We start from the raw sequence: 25,193 nt of genomic DNA on the forward strand, positions 1-25,193 counted from the left end.
AAATATCAAGGATTATTTACCAGTAATTTAAATGAGTGTCAGAGGCAATGTGAGAGTATCATGTGATAGAGACTTTCATTTTTGCTATTTAGTAAAGTGATGATAGAAATTTAAATAAAATGAAATAAAATTTAAATACAGCCATTCAAAATGTATTTACACAAAAGACACAAAAGTTTTTTCCTCATCAGTGAGTGCTGCTAGTTTTGAAAGTTTATATGAGAATAATTTTTTATGTTATCACTCGTAAAGTTCATTTCAATGCTGGCCATTATCTGGCAGCAGTTTTCAAGATGTAGTCATGTTTCATTGTACCTGCTCACTTTCCAAAGTGTGTTATCATGCAGTAAGTTAAAAAATGAAAGTGCCGTAAGTGTTGTCTGCTTCGGTGCCACCCTTCACTCACGTTATTGTATCAGACACATTCACCCGCGAAAAGTAGGTCCAACGATTTTCGCAAATATGCGACAAAAACCAACATAAAGACATCGTTTTATACTTTATTCTTTGACTTTTAAATTAAATATAGCCATACAGAGCATGACATTGTTGAAATTTGCAATCAAGAGAACTTCGTAAAAATGTGGTAAATCACCACATTTTTGTCACCGGTGGCAGTGGTGTGAAAGCGGGAGCAGAAGTGAAACGGAAGTGAGAGCGCCGCCACTGTTTGGAGTGTGTTCGCTTGTTGTACTTTGCAGTCGGCAACTTATGGCTGCGAAACGTCATGCAGAGCTGTCACCGACACAGTTAGACGATATTTTGATGCAAGTAAACAGCAAACGAACGAAAATGGCAACAATGAATGCAATTTCTGTGTTCAGCGACTATGCAAGCAAAAAAATTTGATATGCCACCTAGGAGATCGGCAAACTTTAGCGGCAACCCTGGACTCGGCACTGACAACATTTTACGCTGAGGTCCGGTCTCAGAAGGCGAACTGTAATCGAAGAAGTCTTTGTGTTTTTGTTTCTTTGCATGTTTGCTTGTTCGGTGTAATAAAAATAATAACACATGAGAGCTAGGGCAATATCACGATTTTTTGCCTGCCCTCGGGCTGGTGGTCATGATCAAAATACTGATGATGCCCTCGCCTACGGCTCGGGCATCATCAATATTTCGATCATGACCACCATCCCTTGGGCAGGCAATAAATCGTGATATTGCCCTCGCTCTCATGTGTTATTATTAGGGATGGTCAGTTTCTTCAGCCTGGGGGGGCGGTGGATCATGGGGGGGGGGGGTCACCCTGTTTTTGACTTGGTGATAGGGGGGGTCACCATGTTTTTGAAATGCCCAATAGGGGGGGTCAGTGTGTTTTTGAATGTTGACACAGGCTCATCATTGCCTAAAATGCTAGTGTCAGCCACAAAATTCATCATTCAGTTGTATTTTTGCGGCGCGTCGCCGAACTTTAATAATCAGTCATATTTTCAGCACGCCCAACTTTAACATATCAAGCATACATACATCAGAGATATCTGTATGTTCAATATTTCCAGCGTGCTCTTCAAGCTCATTACTTTAATATATCATACATCTTCAGCATGCCCTTCAGGTGCATGACTTTAATATACAAGGCATATATATCAGAGATATCAGGATGTTTCATATTTTTTGCGCGCCCTTCGGGCGCCATACTTTCAGAGATATCTTGATGTTTGCTAAGTGAAAGTGTACCATTATGAAATCTGCATTTCATATGAAAGGATGACAAATTCCTGATACTTTTCTGTTCTCTCTGTGAGAATTCAGTATGAGAAAGCAACATGCACAAATATTTCACAATATATATTTGATACAGTGACTTATTTTAGAGATAGAAAAATGACAAGATATCTTTCCTTCTCATTGATGCAATTATTTTCCTTTGTTCATAGGTTTTCTGTAGAAAGATGCTTTTTTATGAACAAAATAACAGTTAAAAAAGGCAGTTTTTGTCATTATTAGCTGTGCTTTTATGGTTTCAATGTTACACAAGAAAAGGTCCTCTCAGACACTGTACACATCAGATTTGGCTAAAAAGCTCTCTATGGCTCCTCAGTAGATTTAATTGGATGGTTGGCAAGTCTTAACACCCATCAAAGTTTTTGATTCACTGCTTTTTCCTCTTTGATATTAATGATTGACATCCATTTCTGTACAACAGTTCAGGACATCTGGTTAAGCAGAGAAAGTGTGAAATACATTCACAGCTCATTCAAAATACAGCTCATTCAAAATGTACTGTATTTAAACTTTAAGATTGACACTTTGAAATTCCTATCTTACAACTGACATGTCAACAATTTCACTTAAAACTAGAATGACTATTTAAAATATAAATATATGTAAAATATAATATATATATATATATATATATATATATATATATATATATATATATATATATATATTATTTACGTCCATCTTTTGTTTTACCTTTGTCGCGCCCGGGGGGGGTCACCCTGTTTTAGAAATTTGGAATAGGGGGGTCACCCTGTTTTCAAAATTTGGAATAGGGGGGTCAGCCACTTTTTGACGTCGGCAAAAAATAATCCACCGGCCCCCCAGGCGAAGAAACTGACCAGTCCCTTAAATTCACTCGTGCACTGATTCACATGTATGTCAAAAGAATGCTGGTGTAGCGGCCGGTGCCGTACTGGCCGGTACACGCCAAACAAATCGTTCACCGGCCCGCTAACATCCCGGATGTTCCTATTCAAATCAATGCACTGATTTGCAGTCACCTCGAGGCAAGTAATAAAACGCAATATTTGCGATTTTTGCGCACGGTAATCGAAATACAGCTAACCCCCCTAAACACAGAAGTTGCGTTTACCGTGCGCGTGGTTTAATTATCCATGGCCCCTAAGACGATTGGTTTAGCAGAAAATACGTACAAACAGCGAAGAGAGATATTTTGATAGTCGGTGTAAAGAAATGATTTTTGTCAGTCAATTTCTATACTCTGTTGCGTTGATATTATTTTGCTAGCCTTGTTAGGACACCAGAGGTATAGTCGGTTTAATTTATGAATGACAGGTGGTTGTACTCAGCCATGATTATATTGTACTCAGAGATAATTATATTGTACCGATGATAGGTGATCGTACTCAGTCGATCGTTTGCATGTTAGGGTGTGTGCACCTTGTTTTTCAACTATTATCGTATGTTGTTTGTGCACATGGTGTTTGACGTGTAAAAGACAGTGTTCCTAAATTTAGGTGCTCACTCCTATCTACTCCACCTGAAGGATCACCTTGCCCGCTCAGCCTAGCAAAGTAACAAAGAACACTGTATTTGAACCAGCCAGCTTTCACACATAAACCGGAACTTACACTACAAGTGCTGCAACATCCAAGCTAGTTACATGTGCATGCATGGAGCTTTCTACAGCTACTGGGCTCTACGTGGACTTCTGTGCAGCAGTCTACAAGCAAGTCTCCTCTGCTATAGATGTACTCGCCGACATCATTGATACTGCAAAGACGAAAAGACTGCACTTTCCAACAGCTCTGTGTTGTGAGTACACCCCCATCATCGTTTAGTCACAAATCGTTCTTGTTATTTTTGTGGACAGTTCAACCTTTGTTCTTCAAGTTGCTTTTAGGGGGGGGGGGGGTAATTTTATGGGTTTGTTTTTACCAATTCAAAACAATCTACGTTGTGTCTGTCCATGCGCTCAATATTCAGACTTTTACCGCACCTTTTCGACCAGATCGAAATTACATCACAGAGCAGTTGACCATCTTGTGAGTGCCAGCATCGACAGTAAAAAAAATCAATATTTATTGCAAGACCAGCTCAGTAATAACCCATCCTGAGAAACTACAACTGCATTGCAGTGGTCGATAATGAGTATCACTCGATGTTGACATTGAGTTCATAGGAAGCCATCAAAACTGATGAGCCGTCAGTTACAACTAACAATTGATATTAGAAGCACGCCGTGTGCTACGATTCTTGATTCTAGACACATGTAATTATGGGAATTTCCATAAAGATTAGCTCCAAGGTTGCATTTATTTCGATATTCCCAAGAACAAGTCATCGTTGATGACACAGTCCCCACTTGTTAATAGGTGCTTTGATTACAGGTCCTCAGAGAGGATAGAGTCCTCTTCATTAGGTCTGTGATAAAAATACTTTTGAATAAATTCGCTTGATACATGTCTGAGTTGTAGTTCAGGACATGAAAAATTGTAATAAATGGCCACATGGTGGCCATATTGGATCGAATCACAAAACAAATCAATGTGCATATGTATGACATAGGTCAATGTCCTTGTACCAACTTTGATTAAAATCGGTTGAAATATGCTGAGTTATGGCTTTGTACATGAAAAAATCATAACAAAATGGCCGCACAGCAGCCATATTGGATCGTATCACAAAACAAATTAATATGCATATGTATATCGTTGGTCAATGTCCTTGTACCAACTTTGAATAAATTTGCTTGATACATGTCTGAGTTATGGTTCTGGACATGAAAAAACGTAATAAAATGGCCACACGGTGGCCATATTGGATCGTATCACAAAACAAGTCGATGTGCATGTGTATGACATAGGTCAATGTCCTTGTACCAAGTTTGAATAAAATTGGTTGAGATATGCCTGAGTTATGGCTCTGTACATGAAAAAATCGTAACAAAATAGCCGCATGGCGGCCATATTGGATCGTATCACAAAACAAATTGATGTGCATAGCTATGACATTGGTCAATGTCCTTGTACCAACTTTGAATAAATCTGGAGAAACATGCCTGAGTTATGGCTCTGTACATGAAAAAATCGTATAAAATGGCCGCCTGGCGGCCATATTGGATTGTATCGCAAAACAAATTGACGTGCATATGTATGACATAGGTCAATGTCCTTGTACCAACTTTGAATAAAATCGGTTGAGATATGCCTGAGTTATGGCTCTGTACATGAAAAAATCGTAACAAAATGGCCGCACGGCGGCCATATTGGATCGTATCACAAAAAGAATTGACGTGCATATCTATGACATTGGTCAATGTCCTTGTACCAACTTTGAATAAAATCAGTTGAAACATGCCTGAATTATGGCTCTGTACATGAAAAAATCGTAATAAAAATTGCCGCCTGCAGCCATATTGGATCGTATCTCAAACAAATCGACGTGCATCTGTATGACATATGCAGTAATCCTTGTACCAAGTTTGAATGAAATCGCTTTAGGCATCTCTGAGATATCTGCGTGAACGGACGGACGGACGGACGCACGGACGCACGGACATGACCAAACCTATAAGTCCCCCGGACGTGTCGGGACTAAAATGACATCCCTACAAATAACCCCCTTGTTGTTAAAATGGCAGAATTCGGCGTAATTGACCATTGAGGTAGCACAACATCCATAGTTGACCAGACTGCAAAGTTTTGAGCCAATTATACGCCCGAATAAGACAAATACTGCAATTTTCTCTTCTGCTAGAGGTAAAAGCCCTGCTACAAGTGTTATTTTTTTACACATGCGGCATGATAAGAGAACGTGCGACATTCTTCACATCCTTTGATGTTGTGTGTCAGAGTAAAAAATCTTGTACGTTACGGTCAAGAAATCTGTGCGTTCCAAACACTGAAACTCCAAATTAAAATGTGACAAGCGCTGTAATTACCGGCCAGGTACGATTAAGGATGACGCAATATCTAATTATTCTACCAGACCACATGGCAGACAAATAGAAAGACAGGCTAGCAACGCAGCACGCCGTTTGATCCACGGTCGTCTCGATAAACTTTCATGGCCTTTTCGTATTAAAATGAGCTTCACAGGTGTTAAACACGACAGTTTTCATCCTTTGAACACTGTGTGAACACTGCAGTTGGTCTTGCTGGTGTGTTTCTTGGCTTGTTCTTCACTCATCGACTCTTTCTCAAGATGGTCTCATCGTTCCACATATATATGGTGGATGGATGTGTGGGTCATCAATTTTCATATCAATCTTAAACAAGTCCAAAATTCCTTCACTGAAATCGGACACTTTGACATAACCATCTCTCTTCTTTAAGTTTTTCGATCAGTAACCACACACTCTACAAAGAGTTTTCTTCAGCTTCTTATGCTTATGATGACTTATGGTCATGGTACTTCTGCGTCAGATATGGCCATGGTACTTCTATATCATACCTTACAATACACATTATTAAAGAGAAAATATTATAAGGCTATTAAAGATTTCATTTACATGCAATTTGCCAGCATGATAGCGGACCGGTTGGGCATCATCCCTCCAACGTGAGGTTTGTCACACGCCATTGGTTTTATTGGGAGTTAAATGTCGATTGTGATTTTACTCTCCAGACAATGTGGCACGCGTCGATTTGTACAGTACCTGACGCTCAAACAAAAAAGATGAAAGTTTATAATGGCTGGCCGTCCAAGTTGTATACAAAACAAATACTCGGTACGTATGGTATATGATAATAGATATATCAACTAATAACCAAGCAATCGACAGTTTGTACATATTTAAAAAACAAAATTGCATGTTGTTTTGGTATGATAGCCGCCAGAATAGTACGTTTTCTTTCAACACGATTGGAACTAATTTGGGATAATTGGATTTTCATTTTTTTACGTTAAGAATGGATGTCAAAGGTCAAGCATACTACCTAATAACTCAGACTATTGCCTGTACATTGTGTCACAGATCACATCTGTTCTCCTATGTGTTCCATTGAAATCAACAACTGGTCCTACATCCGAAAACTTGGAACAACCTGTAAGAATGGAGTAAACATTCTCTACAGCCATAGCCACATCCACGACATCGGTTACCGAAGTTATGAGTTCCTGTGATGGAGCCCGTTACCTTGGAGACCAGACCTTGACAGCCTCCACACTGAGAGATAAAGATGCACATTTAAAGGGGCAGGTCTTTTATCAGCTTTATCTTAAAGCAAAATGACTAGTTTGATATAAATTTCAATGGGAAACAAAGAACTTACACCATGTGAATACTCAATGTCAATAAGAACTAATCTGAAAGCCAGGGATTGAGAACGATGGACTTGTGTCATCGCGAAAAAAGGTGATTCGTTGCCGCTTAACTGCGGACAATAGCTATTTCTTGACTTAAAGGCGGGACTCTGTCCCAGGTATCAAGTTTGTCCTTGTCTGTAAGAGGATTATGGAGGTGTTATAGCCTTCTATTTTACACGGAAATTGCAATCTGGTAAGTAAATTTCCTTGCAAGACGATACGAACCTGACACAGGCATTTAACAGTTTCCATTTTACATCAAGAAGAGAGAAGGCAGAATTGAAATTCCCCACACCGACGTTGTATGACTTGAAGGTCCGTTTGAGTTATGAGGACGCAACCATACTCGTTTAAGATATGATTTGTCTATCGAATGGATTAGCCAGGTGAGGGCCTTGTCACACCTTGACGATTTAGCCAGCGTATGCCAACTTATGAAAAATATGGCGAATACGCTGGACGTTTGTCGAATACGTTATGAGTAAGTTTTGCATAAGTTAAGAGCACGCTGAAGCACGCTGGTATACGTCGTAGTACGGCGAGGTCGTCGAAAAATTTTGTGCATGCACAAAACTTTTCGACGTATGCCAGCGTATGGCTCATACGTCCCGCACACGCGGGCCAAAAGTTGAAGGTAGGTATGCGCTTGTTGACACACTCACACACGTTACTTGTAAGTTACTCATAAGTCGAAATGCATCGAGGTAATTGTCTAGCGGATCCAAAACGTAATTTTAACCTATGAGTATTTCATGAATACGCTAAGTATACGCCCAGCATTGAACAATGCATTGTTAGTTCAGCAAGCCAGCGTTTTAGAGAAACTTTGATACATCGGCATAAGCTGGTTAAATCGTCAAGGTGTGACAGGGGCCCGAGTGTCAATCATATCGATGTGGTCGTGGTTGTGAGTAAGTGGTTACTCAACCAGATGGGAGGTGTTGATTTTGTTTTTTACTATGTCACAGAAGTTACAATGGTAGAAATTTATGGTGAAGACTTCTACTTTCACAGATGACTTAAGTTAGAATGGTTTGGAATGAGTTTGTAAGCCTGATGTTCAAGGTTAATCTGCAGGTCAGCACCAGAACTCTCATGTTCAGCCAGACATACTCTTTAGGACGCTAAACATTGTATGGAATATGAAGTGGTTTTCAATCTCCATACACTCACTCCAGGTCTGTGGTCATATGAATTTCAAACATGGTAAATTGAAGGAATAAACTTCAGCAGACTTCGCGTTAGTGATTGGCTGTTGCGTAGATCGTGGGAAGAACGCGTTAACCCACAGACGTGTGAAACATTGTGGTGGCTAGGCCAGTCAGTAACTGCTGCCGAGAAAAAGCCAAGCGACTGGGGCCAGTCTAGAAATCTCCCTAAATCAGATTTTGTTGTCCTCTTCATACGATCTATTGAAGATATGATGATGAACAGATTCTTTAAGACTAAATAGTGTTGCGTTGCTTTTTTCCTCCGGACTGCCTTTGAGGATTCAAGTCTTATGAAATTCACCGACTCACCACCATCGATCTAGTTGAGATTACATACACCTCTAAAAGTGTTAATTTCCATATTTTGCTAACATTTCATCTTAGTTTCCAGTAAGGTGTTTTTTCCCTCTTGACAACTATAGTAATTTTACTTATAGAAATATGTAAAAAAACAACGCATGTGTATAAGGCGAGTTGTTACTATTGACAAATGTACTAAAGTTTAGGTATTTCTTATAAGTCAACAATCAAAATGCGTTTCATGGGTTTACAGCTTTGACTTGCCGAATGCGGGGTATTCAAAGAGTTACACAGAACTTCAAGAACAATACTTTGGTTGTGATAAGTGTACTGTCGGAATGAACGCGTGTACTTTACTTTGACGGAAGAAAATTTTTGACAATTTTACGTCAAAGCCTTATGCAGATTTTTGCAGTGAATCTCAAAAAGGAAATCATTTGCATGTACACAAAGAATTCAAAAAAAATCACGTAACAATTGTAAAAAAATCCGCAAAGGAATACTGATGTTAGATGTACAAATTTAAAGACAATGTTGTTCCGATCTGAACAAAGACTGAACTCTATATGTGAAAAAACCTCTGTCTAAACACCTTTCCACCGCTCTGTTTCCAGGCTTCATTGTTCAAGACGCACTCACGTCCACGTTCTCTAAAGTGTGTACATCAAGAAGTGTATAGGCAATGCAGTAAAAGCAAAGTGATCTAGTTCTATGGCGGGAGTTTATCGCCCTCACAGCCACACTTACGGAAATTCTTCTGTAAGCGATAATGAATCGCCTGTTCTGTTTTGCCTCGACCTACGCTTGAAGTGTCTGAATAAGACCTTGCAAAACCAGAAGCGACATTCACGAATGCCATGATAAATTCAGGTCAGAACGAGTGTGTTTCTGTCTCAAAAGGGATGTTTTAGACGAAAGAAAGTCCTTTTTACAAAAATATGATTAACAAGTTGGCGGTGTCAAGAATTTATTGAGGGAAAATGTCGTGTAGTTTTCATTAGTCTAAGACTCGGTCCCTCCATTACTAGATCGAGTTCGAAGTTGATTTTCTATGTAATGTTTTAATTCTGAATTTCGATATTCTGCTATCTATATTCTAGAAACCTGTCAAATCATGAGGTATTTCTAGCATAGACAGTCGTCAAACCTCAGTCATTGAAATCGACCATGACAGTCTATTACATCACTTCAGAGAAACTGTAAAGTGGTTTTACTGATACAATGTGATTGTTGTTGGAGCCACGTACAGCAAATGGAAAGGACAATTCGCTGAAATGTTGCAATTTCTAGCAAATGTACTGACGAAGCCTACAGCCTAGACAAATTGATAGTTGTACAATACATCTTACGGCCAGACAGCAACCTTTTGGGTTTCCCATTTCGAAAATTACAAGGTTATTCTCCAAATGTGACTTTTGTAACACATGGGTTTTAGAATTTATGTTACGGCTATACAGCAAGATAACCACCATTTGGCTTGAAGAATTGGAATGCACTGACCGTTGGTGTTGGGGTCGAACGCCGACGACGTCGACGGAAAATACTTTCGCTGTCTTCAAACAGAAGACAAAGAACGACGACGATGCAGACTGCCACTGTGAACCTCTTCATCTTCTCCCTAATTTTGAACACAAGACGAATTTAAGATTAATTAATAATTGCCTTTTGCAAACGCCAGATAATTTAAACCAGTTGATCAATGCGCTGTGAAACGTCATCGTGTTTTATGCTATCGATGCCAATGTCTGAGGCAGAGTTCATTTTCCTCGATTTTGAAAATATTGAATTTTTCTAGTCATACCGTGATTAACAAACATTTGAGAAATTTTCATCGCGTGTTTATCATAGAAAATGAAATCTCACCTCAATATCCGTATAGTCAATGGTCTTGAATCTGCTGGCACAGGATCTTGCTCAAGTATGGTGACACGGTTCCTCTAGGGTCAGTATTTATACTCAAGTTTGGTCAACCCCGCCCAAGATACAGCCAACGTACCAGGGTACGATTTTGGACACGAAGAGTTATGAACCGGGAAATACTCGAATTTTACGATCGGCAATTTTATTCACAGTTTAAGTGGACATTTAAAGAACGAGTATATAAGAATACCACATTTTCTTGTAATGTTGAACCATGAAAAACGGGATATATTGTAACATTTTGATTTTAACACATATGGTAAATGATTTGAACGCCAACATTATTTTGTAAAGATGTGTTGGGAAAATATCACCAATTACTATTAAGTGCAAACATAAAAAGATCAACATGAACGACACTATTGTAGTTGTTGAAATGTAGCTCTGTAGCTGAAACAATGTGTCAGAGTAATGGCATGTAATTTCTTCACGATTTGTTGAGAAATAGTAAATGAATTCTGATCTGTGAAAGGTTGGACTTCATCATCCACTTATAATGGGCGGCCCACGAACTTTCCTGGTGGGCATCATTTTGTTCACTTGTATTTTTAGCATGAGGTACCAACTTGTAAGTGGTGCTAGTATTTTACTGTTAACTGGAATAATCGCCATGGCTAATTAACACTCTATATAAAACAGCCAAATATAATATACACTGACAATATACACAATATCATACACAAAAGGCAAACAACGAAGATATGAACGGTGTGTTGAGTTGCTATTTCTTCATTATATAACAATAAATACGATAAATGAAATATGGTGCCTTCCGTCTACATATTCCACATAACTGAACTGAAAATACAGATGTGACACAGATGTAGTAACCAATGATGTCTCCATCAAAACAAGATTTCTAGAGAAATTGAAACAAAAATGACATCAATAATACAAAAGGGCCATTCAACACACAGCTATTTATAACAAGATTGGAACTAATTTGGGATAATTGGATGGTGAAGTAATGTCGGTTTAATTTGCAAATTTAAGCTCATCTGCTTTTCTTTTTACTTGTTTTTAAGAGTAACTTGTAATATTTCAACACTCAACTTTAGAGCACAAAATACGTTATAGAAAATTTGCAAAATATGAAGACCAAATTATTCCGAATTAGTTCCAATTGGTTTTATGTATTCTTGTTGTTCAGCTCTATGGGAATTAGACAGGAAAAGGTTCCAGTCTGCGTATCCTTAGTAAAAGAAAAAATCAATTGCAAAACAAATTCAGATATTTATCCCATAACGTGAGCATTATTCGTATTTACTACACAATATTTGAATATTAAAAACGAGTCAAGGTGTTTACAATTTAATTGAAAATATTCAATAAGAATATTTTGAATACACATTTGGAGTTCATGATTCTATTCTACATGCAAATACCTATCTTTTGATATATCACTTGATAGTTAAAAAGTAAGTTTTGAGTACTTAACAATAGATTTTTGTAATTTTATATCGTATTCATGTAAATTAAGTACCCGTTTGCATTATGCAAATTAAATAATTACAGCCCTATTTGTCAGCTGTATATCGTCATTTTTCATGAGGCAGAGATAATAGGCTTTCAATTAACGTTTGACGTGGTTGTGTGATGCAGTTCTATTTGTTAAAATTATTAAAATATCGTTATTCAAAAGGGGAAAGTATATTCTTCTACATTAGTACGAAAATATTTTAGCAAAATCATTTTAATATCTCTTTGGATATCCATTTTGTATTCTCCATGTAAATACCTTTCATTTGATATATCACTCGATAGTTTAAAGTATGTTTATAGTAGTTAATAAATTTCTAATTTTATATCGCATTTATGCAAATTGGGTACCCATGTAATTTATGCAAATTAAGTGCCAAGTCCGTACTTGACAGCTCCACATTGTCAATTTTCTTGAAGGAGAGATAGTAAGCTTTCGAATGACGTATGATGATGCTGTACGATTTGGATTTTTGTATTAAATGTTTTTAAATATTGTTATTGAAAAGGGGAAAATATCTTTTCAATATAAATGTGACAATATTTTAGTGAAATGATTTTAAATATCTTTTTGGATGTCTGTCTAGTATTCTACATGCAAATACCTTTCATTTGATATATAACTCGATAGTTTAAAAGTATGTTTCGAGTAGTGAATAATAAATATCTAACATTATATCGCATTTATGCAAATTGGGTACCCGTGGGATTTATGAAAATTAGGGGCTACGGCGGTACTTGACAGTAAATGTTGTCTATTTTCTTCAAGTAGAGACAGTAAGGTTTCAAATAATGTATAATATGGCTGTATTATAAGGCTGTATGTGTTCAAATTTTTAAAATTTTGTTATTCAAAAGGGGAAAATTTTTTTTTTAATATAAATATGAAAATATTTCAGTAAAACCATTTTAAATATCTTTTTAGATATCAATTTTGTATTCTACATGTAAATTCCTTTCATTTGGTATATCACTCGATAGTTTAAAAGTATGTTTAGAATAGTTAACAATGAATTTCCTAATTTTATATCACATTTATGCAAATTGGGTACCCATGTGAATTATGCAAATTAGGGGGTTATGGCCCTACTTGGCAGCTCCACATCGTCAATTTTCTTGAAGTAGAGATAATAAGCTTTCAAATGATGTATGATGTGGCTGTATGTAAGGTGGGTACATTAAGTGTGAAAAATAGGTGAGCCTGCCGCTCGCGCTTACTTTAACGAATGTTGTGCACCGGTGCAGTAGAAAATTACGCGCACGACCCCCAGATACGACAGGGTATTTTAATTTAACAAGTGAAATTAAAGTGTAAGTACGTATGACTAGCTAAAAACAATGTTATTTCCGTTATTAGAAAGTATTTGAAAGCAATTCTAGGCATAGCGATCGGGAAATAGAACCGTAAATAGCGGCTATACTCTCCACCTGCGATGCTGTACCTGCTATATCTTCGGACAAAGAAAATTGTGTTCCCCCTCTGACAAGTCAGAAAACATTAAGTATCGAGCCAAAACTGTACGCATTTTCACCCGCTTAGTTTGGCATGTTATAGGAGGTTAAGTCGGTAAAATCATCTTTCAAGTATCTGTTTTCAGGGCCTTTAAATGTCCAAGTCACTGTTAACATGCATCATATGGGATATGATATGCCTCACTGGTTTTGACCAACTTGACCATATGGTAACATACGAACTCGGCAGAACATGGTTAAAGATCTCTCAATCAAAAATAAACAACCTTCAAAGACTGGGCAGATATTAAGGCCAAAGCAAGTAGATCCACAGTCGAGATGGCAAAATTTTCATTAGCCTATTTCACCCTGGAACGCATTTTAGCAAATTGTCATTCTTACCCGTTGATTTCTGCTGCAGTATAGAAGAATAAATGGAGGGCCCACGAGACTGAGTGGCAGGACTACAGAATTTTATGATGCCAAATGCCATGGGCAGTACCTATGTGAATTTGTCCATGTTTCCCGTGCTATGCAAATTTAACCTCATCATGAGAGGACTAGCAGAAGGGACCAAAAAACTCTGCTTGGGTCCTTGGAACCTTCAAGCACTGCTGGCAGTGTCCTTCGTAATGACAATAGGTGTAACCTTTCGTGATAGTTTGATTATTTATATTCTTGAAAACGAGTGTATTTCTTATTCTTTTTCCAAAACTGCAAGTTTTCTATGGACGGAAGAACTGAAAACTGTACTATACAAACGACAAAAACATAACAGAGAAAACATCACCACTTACAAGCTAATGGCAGCATGCCATGTTATCAAACCTTTTTAACTTTTTGCTTATCCCTTTAACTGACAATGAATATCTTGCCACTTTTCAGAGTATAGTTTAAGAGTCTGTGTTGCATATAATCAGTTACTGCATTTATTTCACAATCACATGCATTACTTTTGCATATACACAACTAACTGATGTAAGGCATGACTTCAATTCCAGGGATTGCTTCCTGCACGAATCAAGAAACCTGTGAATACTGAAGAAGTCAAGAAATGTCTGTCACAACTTGGGGATATATTAGATAACTTCGAATCTATGTTATTGAAGGACTTCTCATTTGTGTATGTGGTGAAGAAACCAGCATTGCTGATCTCCTTGCTGTGTGTGAGGTAAAATATAAGGATTTCATTTCATTTGAATAATTATCAGAATACATGAACCTCTAATCATACATAGCAGCTAGTAGCTCTTAATTATGGACCGCTTCTATCACTGTGGACTGCTTTTTTTCCAAGTAGCAATCAGGCCTGCATACATGCAGGCAGTTTACTAGCGCCCTCAGCGTCCATTTGAGTGCAACAGAACACAAACGCTGAGAATAGCGAGAATCGTCTGAGCCTAGCTATACTTTTCATGTGAATATTATTACATTTTGATCTCTGAAGTGTTTCCTTATTGTCAAAGTAAACACATCCAATCATGTTCACAAACATTCCTCAAAGCACAGTTACTCTAACTCAAGGGACAGATAGCAGTAATTGTCTTTTATGTAAATCTCCATTTCTCATTCTTTTCCAGAAACAGAAAACCTCATAGTTTGTACCAAGTAAAACTTAAAAATGCCCACGTGAGTTGAAAAACGCAAGATTAAATAGAACATTCTGGTTTGAAAATAGAATGTGTCACTTTAAAATTTCATCAAAAGAAATCGAAAGTGTCCACGATATACAACTCTGAGAATGAAAAAAACTCACCCAGCATGATGTGGACGGCTTCTATCTCTGTGTCCTGAAATGTTTTCCTAGTAGCAATCAGGTCTATAAGTTATAGATACTGAAGGAGAGTAATAAAATATCGAAGTTGTTTTGGTGATAGAGGGCGCTGTTTAAGAGACGCTTCATACTCTACAGCACATTGAGGATTCTACACAGCCTTTCCAGAACTTGCTATCAATACCAGCTTTGCTTCACAATCAAGTTAATTTCGATACTATGGATGTATGTACATATCAAATACAATTCTATATTAAAAGTGTGTCTGCCAAACACATCATCAGAGTAAACAAGGTTCTTAGTGTGATTTGGTCAAGTTACCCGAGTGGTAGTTTGCACCTAGGAATGTCTCGTCTAAACTGATAAGCCAGTTCTTTAAAACCTCGCCGACCACATGGGTAACATATCTTGAAGACAGAATCCTGTTGTCCTCGGAAATTACGGGCATCTACAATATACGTCTCTCAATCAAATGAAACATTTTGTGATTAAAAAAGTCAAGATAGAAAAATGTCATTTTCTCCGCAAAAATTCAGATGTCAGTATATCTAAAAAGTGTGAGGGTCCTATTCTAAAGAAGCCCTGAAACAGTCCATACACGGGCAACTTTAAGGTGTTATCCAAGGAAGGCCTGAAACGATTCAATGCTGGTAACGAAAACATGGGAGGACTAGGGAGCTTCTTTTTTGAAAAGGATGATTACTTCCCACCACCTACCAAGGTGATGGGAACCTGTTTTTACAAAATTAACACTCTCGGGGGGGGGGGGGGGGGGGCAAAGTGGTCCAGATGTGAAGGTCCTACTAGTATACTACTCTTGTATCAAAAACGCTTGACTGTATACGTTCCTTTGCATTTATCACAACGGTCAGCCTGCAATCGATAACTATTATTAATCAAAATTGGTCTTATCTATTGAACAAACTGTGGCAATGGAAACTGTGCGTAACGGAGTACGAGAACATTCACGATGTAACTTTTATAAGTCAGACAGGGTTCACTGTTTGCATTGGTCTGGTATATGGTGACACCTACGAGACGTGCATATGGATATACGTCATGGATATTTGTTGGTGCATTTGGAAGTTTTTCAAGTTGGGAATGATGCGACTTTCAGTGTGAAGAAAGGGAACATGTTATAATGATTAGTAATAGAAACATTTCATACTCAGAAATGACGCAACGGCCTCTTCAGAAAGAGATATATAGATGGAATAGAGGGGATATTATGTGATCTTCTCCGGGGGATACTTCTTAGAATGAGGGGGACAGGTTGCCAGGAAAAGAAAATATGCACATCTCCAGCAGAGGCGATGCCGAGTACACCGATGCCCGTAGAAGAGCTATTCATCCACGCAAAACCTGTAAGTAGAACCAAACAAGTACGTAGATCCAAACCTGTACGTAGATCCAAACCTGTACCTAGATCGACATTAAAAGGGAGAATGCTCCTCGGGAACACATATTCGGACTCCCAAAATTTTACAATCGTTTATAATCTATTACTTGTGAGGGGTTCATTTTAAATCTCTTGGAGTAAAAAAACATTTCCACCGTCTTAGTTTTTTCAAAATCGAAAATTGTATTTTTCTCCATAGAAATAACACAGGGATGGTGGCCATTTTGAATTTCAAATACCAGTAAATCTTGCATAATATTTATCTCTAGTACCAAAATTTGCACGGTGACCCCCGATTTTTCTTCTTGATTTTGAAAGAGAATGGTTGAAATATTATTTGAGGAAAGTTTGAGCAAAAGTTTAAGTCTTTCACTTTCGAGGCGCATACTACCTTCAATGGAATTTTGGCCTTCTTTGTACAATACGTACAATTTGCCGTTTTAGAATTTAGAAATCTTGAGACGGTCCCAGATTCTCAAAATTACTTACAAAGGAAACGAGGGAAAGATCTCGGGTCGCATTTAAATCAAAGTTATAACCTCTCTTTTGTGAATTTTAGCAGAAAAAATAGAATTGTTTAGCTGTTTGACTTGTTTTTGTAGACATTTACACTCCCTAGCATTTACTCAGTGAATTTACTTCATTAAGAATTGTCAACAATGACTTTAATTTCCTCAACATTTATAGAAAAATGTCTAATTGATTCTCAATCCCAGTCCTCACCACTAAAGCATTAGCTACTCTTCGGTTGCTGTGACGAAATGAAAATTGAGCAAGTATCTGCAACGATAAGTTAACTGCCGAGCGCAAAACACTCGATTGACTGACTGATCGACTGATCGCCTGATTGATTGATTGATTGATTGATTGATTGAAGAACGACAGTGATTGTTCATACACGTAAAATATTACGTACATTTCCAGTTCAGTTTATGATCTTGCACAAAAAGCAGTAATGTTGGGAAAAAGGGGATTCAAATGGAACATTCACGATCAGCGTATCCGTGCTCTTATTTAGCCTTTGTTGTTGTGTATTAATCCTGTATCGTAAAACCTTCACATAGACAAAGTAACACGTAAACATGCATTTGCCCATACCTGTCTACTTTCCTTGCTAATTGGAATGTAAATAAATGACTCACCTGTCGTTACAAGTTTCAGATATTTAATCGACCACAAAAGATTTCAATGTTATGTACACAATCAAAGTACTAAATCAGTTGTTAGTAAGCAACGTCTAAAAACAGTTAATTTGAAAAGAAATAGAGATGCCATTGAAAAGGTTTGAAAAGAAACGTTATCTTTTAGAGTGTTAAAACTGTAAATTTGTCACAGACATTTCCTCGGAATGTTCCTTTGTCTTTACAATAAGTTACAACCTCATAAATGAGATTTTTCCTGATAATAGTTATCAAAATATTCTCAAATACTTAATTACTCAACTGAATACCAACACAATATAAATGAATAATAGATACCTTGTATAATGCTTTCCTACACAGTACAGCAGTTAGAAGAGAGAATATATGCCAAGAGGAAAGCCATATTAAACTTTGAAGCTTCATGCTCTGTGTTAAAAGCCACTGATTAAATCAAGCGGAAGGCTCTTCTACATGCTGTTGATGTCTTCACTTCCAGACGACAAATAACTATTATGGACAGTATTGTACAGAAGAGCAGCTTGTTCTGCACCCATAGAGATCCATTCCATTGCATGAGTACATTCTGCAGTCTCTGCATCCGTATCCGCAACTCGAACAGCTGCCGAAATTGCGGAAGGCTCTAGGAGACCTTGCCTTTGATACCAGCCCATTGCATTGTCCGCACTGAAGGGAAAAAAGGAAATAATCATGATGTTGTGTTTTCTGGCCGATGATATGAATTTACTCCAAGAGCAGGTTGACTTACATCGAGGCGGGCGTTTTACATTGCTTTTTGCGGTAAAACGCTATGGGTGAAAGAAACAGTTGTTTAATTAATCTCATTTACCGATTATTGATTACAATATGTTTTTTTTATATTTGTTTGAAAAAATGTGATTACTACTCCAAAGAGTCAGAACAGTCAAGGTTACGGCCAGAGAAGCTTTGTGTTTCCCAAAAGGTGTGAACACTAAACTATTCCCGTTCAATATGAATTAATATTGAGGTCTACAAATCGGCTTTTCCGTGACTTACAGCAGTGGTCATGCATTGCAAGGAGATAAAAAGAATGACGCCAAGAAACTCATGGTTTTTACCGATTCCGCTGTCGAAATGAACGTTTCTTCAGAAGTCGTTTTGATCTATGTTTGCTGTCTCACAATAAACATATTCGGAATAGACGGGCTGGGATAGTGAGACAGTTATTTTGTTTCAAGTACAGAATACTGATATATCAGTCAAAACAGTAAGACATATACAAAAGTTTTCTTCCTATAGTATACAGTGCGACTATATCGAGAGCAGGAATATACTTTTAGATATTTCTGTCTAGATTTTGTTAGATATAAAAACTAGTTGGGTTAGCAATGTATCAATCGCTGACGTATTAGGGAACGTTGGGTTATTACGGCCGCGTGTGGGCCGGCAAAATTCAGGAGGATCACCTTAAATTTGAAAACTGCATGGGGGTCATGTATTTTTCAGAAGTATGCATCGCGTCGAAAAGCAGTTTCAGTGCTTAAAAATATTCGCTGGGAAATCAAAATGATTCTCTGCATGGTTTCATTGTCTGAAGTCACTTCACTGTAAATCTGAATAAAAGTATATGTATTATCTGTCACATTAAAATCTTGCCTTGGCAGCTCTATACAGGCTTGTCTTCTTGTGAGCTCGCTGAGCTCAATGGACAATTCCTATCAGCCGTTGGCCGAGGTATGGCAATGATTAGGTGCAAGCCAAGGTGTTTGTTATGAGAACAATTCGGAGATTGCTAATGCTTTCAACAGTCACTTTGTTGGCACTTTGTTGACCTTACTAAAATGTTGAGGATTTCAGCGGTGTTATGAATATAGATAGATTGCGTAACTTTGTTCATGATTAATTGGTCGATTTGCCCACTTTTGATATTCCTCCTGTCATGTATGATTTCGTTTACTTAAGTTTATTGCAGACAAAATCTACGGGTATTGATAATGTAAGTTGTAAGCTTTTGAAAGTTGGCGCTTCAGTGATTTTCAATACCCTTACTCACTTATTCAATATGAGTCTACAGCAATGTATTTTTCCAGATGTCTTTAGCTGTGCAAGAGTTGTCCCCCTTTATAAAGGAACAGGTGACGTTTGTGATATGTTAATGTTAATTATTCGCCCATTTCTATCTTGCCAGCACTTTCAAAAATGCTTGAAAGACACGTTCACAGTGCATTGTTTGATTACTTTTCTACTTCGAATCTGCTCTTTGACACACAATCTGGTTACATGAAGAATCGCTCCTGTCAAACGGCTTTAATCCGTTAATTTGATGAAATTTTGAATAATGTTGACCATGCTTTTCTGAATGGAGTACTTTTGTTGAATTTGTCTAAGGCCTTTGAGATTTTTTATTGACAAAGGTATCTGTCCACGGTTTGTCTGATTGTTCAGATAACTGGTTTTGTTCTTATTTTACAAATCGCCAACAAGTACTTGACTATAAGGGTACTCTTTCTGTTAAACATTCTGTCACAATTGGAGTTCAACAAAGTTCAATTTTAGGCCCACTTTTATTCATGTCTTTATTCCTTGACTCATCTACTTTGCATATATATGGAGATGATCAGATACTGTCGGCAAAGGGTAAATGCATTAGATATGTTAATGACGTAATGAGCAGAGATATTTCTTCTATGTTAAATTGGAAAGAAAATGTCAAAAGTCATGTCATGGAATTGTTGTCATCTGAAAATGAGGTCATCAAATTTGGGGGCAATGAGTGGGGCTCACTTATTTTGACTGATGCACGGGAAGAATTTGTCGGCTCACCCCGGGCCATAATATTTGAACGCTCCCTTTAAATTGTACATTAATCGTTTAAGTTGACTATCGATCTAACTTTGTTCAGTTCTGTGACAGCAGTTTTCGACTTGAAAATCGATAACACTGGGTTATGACGAAGCTAACTTGCAAGATTTCACATGGTTTCTTGATACATACATACATACATACATATATATACATATATATATATATATATATATATATATATATATATATATATATATATATATATATATATATATATATATATATATATATATATATATATATATATATATATATATATATATATATATATACTAACCGTGGGTGCGGGTGTACTACGTCGTCGTCGTCGACGTCTTCGCCAACCTTCACAATCTTCAACTAGGAGACAGAGAATGACGACAATACAGATCACAGCAGTGAATTTCTTCATCTTCAAGACCTGTTAATGAAACGTATAGACAAGTGGTATATTATTAGATGCCGCACATATCGAACGTCGTGCGCTCCAAATGATTCACTGGTGACTTGTTTGATGACGTACAGGCCGCGTGGTCATCATTTGATTGAAAGTGAACCAAAGCTATTTTCAACTCGACAACTTCGGGATTTAAAAATGAGAAAATTACATGTTTAAATAGGAAATACTGTTTTTACAACATTACAAATTACATACAAATTCGATAAACTGCATAACAGGAATTTATGCCGCCGTTCGATGATGAAAATCGTTGTATTTCTTCAACAGACTTTCTTCTGACATGAAAATAAAGCATACGATTGACATACGTATGAAAATGCACAAATTTGGGGTGAAAACTATGTGAAACAGGTATGTAATAAAACATCATAGCCAGAAGAAGGAACTGTGTACCCTCAAGACGGGAGATTATTGGCCCTCCTGGTGGTCACCTACCCTCGGGTACATAGTCCCATGTAATAATATATATAGTGGCTATAGTATATAGTAGCGTACAAACATCCAAAGACAAACATATTGCCTAGTAATAAATGTAACAACATGTCTATATCCGCGATGATTTATTTCGTGTCGCTTACCTTGATTGTTCACGACGCCCAGGTATCACACCCCCTGCAGTCCAAGTTTAAAATGAATTAGTTCTCATACGTCGTCCTGTACATATATACGGCCGTTGTTAGTTAAATTCAGGGATATTTATTCCCAGGGATTGGATACATCCGGGACACATCCGGCTAGTATCCGGTTATCCCCGAATAAAGGCATTGCTGTATAGGGGATTTCATCTGCAGAACGGCACACCATCTGTTTGTTTGTTTGTTTGTGATCAACCACCCTTTTTTTAGTCCTCTGAGCTCCTTGACGAACGCTGAGGAGGAAAAGTTAATGATATCAGGATTTTCTTTATCTATTCTCAGAACAAATGCACATATAGAGTATTGTCTGGAGAATAATGAGTATATCATTAGTAAATAACGTCCGCCAAACATACAAATGTGAAAAGAATCGAAATTTAGATGAGTAATCGAGTTTCAAACCTTCCTGGTTGCCATATTGTTATGCTACTGCCAGGGGCCGGGGACTTTCACAATAGCCCCGCAAAAGCTTTAGACTGGCATTGATGATATAACATGCAAAGTTTGGCAATGGTCTAATTCTTTTGCTTCCTGAAATGTCCTGAAAACGCCATTCCTGCAATGTGCTAGTAGATTTGATTAGAATTAAATTTAATTTGCGAAATCTCGATATACAAAATCACAGGAGGCGAACGTCCGCTTCTTTCTATTCACAGCATGAAAATGTGATTAGAGAAGTAGGTTGAGTTATATTTGATTCGCATTCATTTTTAAACTGGAGTTCCGCCGCCTTCCTCGAATAGATTTAATGGTCCAAGCTGCCAAAGTTTGTTGGACGCCCGACCATAGCGCTTTCAGGAAAAATGGGTATCCATGCTTGTTTGAAAAATTCTGAAAATAAAATTGGATAGATACCTCACCGAGTGTTTTCTTACCACTGATATATAAGCTGTCCAACATTAATTGAACACATGCATACTGATCTATATACTCTACCTCATACACGCGTAATTTAACTTCGGATCCAGTTTTAGGCATTGACATTGCCAGTTAACATGACGGTGGTGCGGATAAACTGCGATCTACAGGTGGGATTCTACCATTATAATTTTGTTGTAAGGGGTATTTATGCAAAGGAAATCACAAATTTACAATACACAAGTGACGAATTCTGATGGTTACATTTTACGATTGTTGAATTATAAGGGAGGGCAAGTATTATATTTCATAGGTAGCTTAAATTCAACCGAACCCCCGTAAAAATGAAGGCTACCGAAAAACCTATTGATTTCGACACTCTGTCCTAACTTTATCCTTGATTATGAGACTAATGTTCCCAAGTCTACCAACATCATGAGCTAACAGGTTACGATCGTATGGCGTTACTCCCTGGATAAAAATATAGGTCACTCTATCAGGAAAGAACTTTTATAAGAATCGTGATAAAGTCACAGGCAACCAAATTAAAGGCCTACTCGAAGTGTGAAAAACATTCTTTTGTTAAACGTCCCTTATGTAACACCGTCTGTGTGTATGGATACGTACCCGGATATGTTACTTTCCAGGCTAAGCAAAATAATTCGTGATGCTGCTACCAGGCTGTTTATCCCATAGTGAGATATTTCATTGCATGTATAGGTCTATTTTGACTTGGTTCAAGTCTGTGATTTGTGAATGTTTGAGTGGGGTGAACGCAATGATTTGTGTTCTGTTTTCATGTGAAACGCGTGAGTGGGGTGAACACGATGAGTAAAGTAAAGTAAAGAAAAGTAAAGTAAACCTTTAATGAAATCGTATCCTGATTGGGATCTTGATCATAAAGTACAATAAAGGTTTTGCAAAATCAACATGAGTGGGGTTTACGCTATACAGGGGAGTTTCAGAATCTAACTGCGATCTACAGGTGGGATTCTACCATTATAATTTTGTTGTAAGGGGTCAGAATCTAACTCACTGCTGCGCAGACTCAAAGGGAATGTGTTCAATTGCTTGGAAAACCTGGCCTTGGCTGCAAAATTCCAAATAGCTTTGTATGAAATAGGAGAGACGCAAGAGAAACTTTCACAAATGATTTTATTTTTTTTTTAAATTTTAAAAATTCACAGACTTGAACCAAGTCTAAGGGCTATTAAGATTGGATAATAAAAGTTGGGTTTTAAACATGAACCTTTCAAATTCTAATCCATTTCCAAAAAGCTTTTCACGTGAAGAATATTCCTAAAACCTAAATCGTCGTGTCAATGCCTTTTCCACCAATATACGATAAAATGTTTCGAAATATTTCTTAAATTGATCGTTGAGAACAGAAAAGCAACTACTTGTCACTGCTCAAAGTTCCTCACTCGTAAAGTCATTGATCATACTATATAGTGAAAGTTCAGTGTTTTATTGAGGCTCTGACCAGGTGAAGTATTTGGATCCACCTGCAGGTAAGTGCCCCTTCTTAAACAATCAAACCAAGCAACTTATATGGGTATACATTTAATATAATATGTTCAGTAATTCAACACTTAAGAAATTCTGTCGAAAGCCATAACGCACGCTGAGATTTGCTATTGACACTGCCAACTTGTTAATTAATTTTTGTGAAAGAACTTTTTTTGCGTTTAAAACATCCCTTTTGAGACAAAAACAGACTCGTCCAGAAAACGACATGAATTTATCATGGCGTTTGTGAATGTCGCATCTTTTTTGCAATGTGCTTTCCAACCACTTCCAGCGTAGACGGTCTAACAAGAACAGGCGACTCCAGTAATTAAGTGTGGCTCTAAGGGCAATGAATCCCCGCCGTAGAACTAGATTACCTCGTTCTTACAGCCACCGTCCGTTCACTTCTTTGACGTACACACTTTAGTTTACATGGGCGTTGGTGCGTCTGAAAATCGTCAGCTGTGGCTACTACAATATTAAAGCCTGGAAACAGAACGATAGAAAGGTGTTTAGGCCAGGAAGAAAAAATAAATTGTTCATCGGAATCGCCGCTTCTACTTTGGCATATTTTGAATTTTTTTTTGATCGCAGCAAATTCTTACTTCCGCATTACAAATATTTTGTCGGGTTTTCGCGGGCACGGGATTTTGAATGAGACTTCCGACGTGTTTGGACTTTAATAGTTGACCGCCAACACGTTGTTGTGACGTCTGAATTTGGCGAATCACGGCGCAAAGTGGGTCGATTTGGCCAGAAATTTCCTCGTTTTGTAAAGGTTAGTACATGTCACATCATGAGTATTAATTTGATCGCCAACATTCGACGTGATGGCCAACAGTTAGTTCCAAAGACGCTATTCAGTGTTTGTCCTGATATTACGTTCGGCGATTTGTTCAACAAGATCGTGACAGCAGATGGACGGTGCATCCGATTGAATGAAAATTGCATCGAAAGTATAAAAATTTACGGCAATGACAAAACACATGGTTGCGTCGATGTTAAAGTATCATTTGAAGCTTGCTGTTTCTATTGTGGAGTACAAGATAGCCTTCTGAATGATGACTATATAACTTCACTCCGATCACAGTACAGTGTTGTTAGACCATTGTGTAAAATGTATAGAGACAGTGGTAAAGAGGCCAAAACATGGGGCCAAAGTAAAATGAAAAAAACTCAGATGCTAGGTCCCACCAGGACAATATTAAAGGACAATACTGAATTGTTGGATT

The 25,193-nt window shown here is 37.6% G+C and overlaps 2 long non-coding RNA genes across 2 annotated transcripts; one reads left to right on the plus strand and one right to left on the minus strand.

Annotated features, from left to right (window-relative positions):
- Positions 1–6,981: 6,981 nt before the first annotated feature.
- LOC139145725 (uncharacterized) lies at positions 6,982–15,880 on the plus strand. The gene is made up of 3 exons (XR_011554997.1): positions 6,982–7,192; positions 14,363–14,532; positions 14,942–15,880. It is a non-coding gene; the product is annotated as an uncharacterized lncRNA (long non-coding RNA).
- A 1,799-nt stretch (positions 15,881–17,679) lies between these two features.
- On the minus strand, positions 17,680–24,412 carry LOC139145724 (uncharacterized). The gene is made up of 4 exons (XR_011554996.1): positions 24,339–24,412; positions 21,538–21,827; positions 20,798–20,920; positions 17,680–18,360 (listed from the first exon to the last, which is right to left on the minus strand). It is a non-coding gene; the product is annotated as an uncharacterized lncRNA (long non-coding RNA).
- Positions 24,413–25,193: the final 781 nt, after the last annotated feature.

Source organism: Ptychodera flava, chromosome 12 (assembly GCF_041260155.1).
Source record: "Ptychodera flava strain L36383 chromosome 12, AS_Pfla_20210202, whole genome shotgun sequence".
In the NCBI taxonomy this organism is placed as follows: domain Eukaryota; kingdom Metazoa; phylum Hemichordata; class Enteropneusta; family Ptychoderidae; genus Ptychodera; species Ptychodera flava.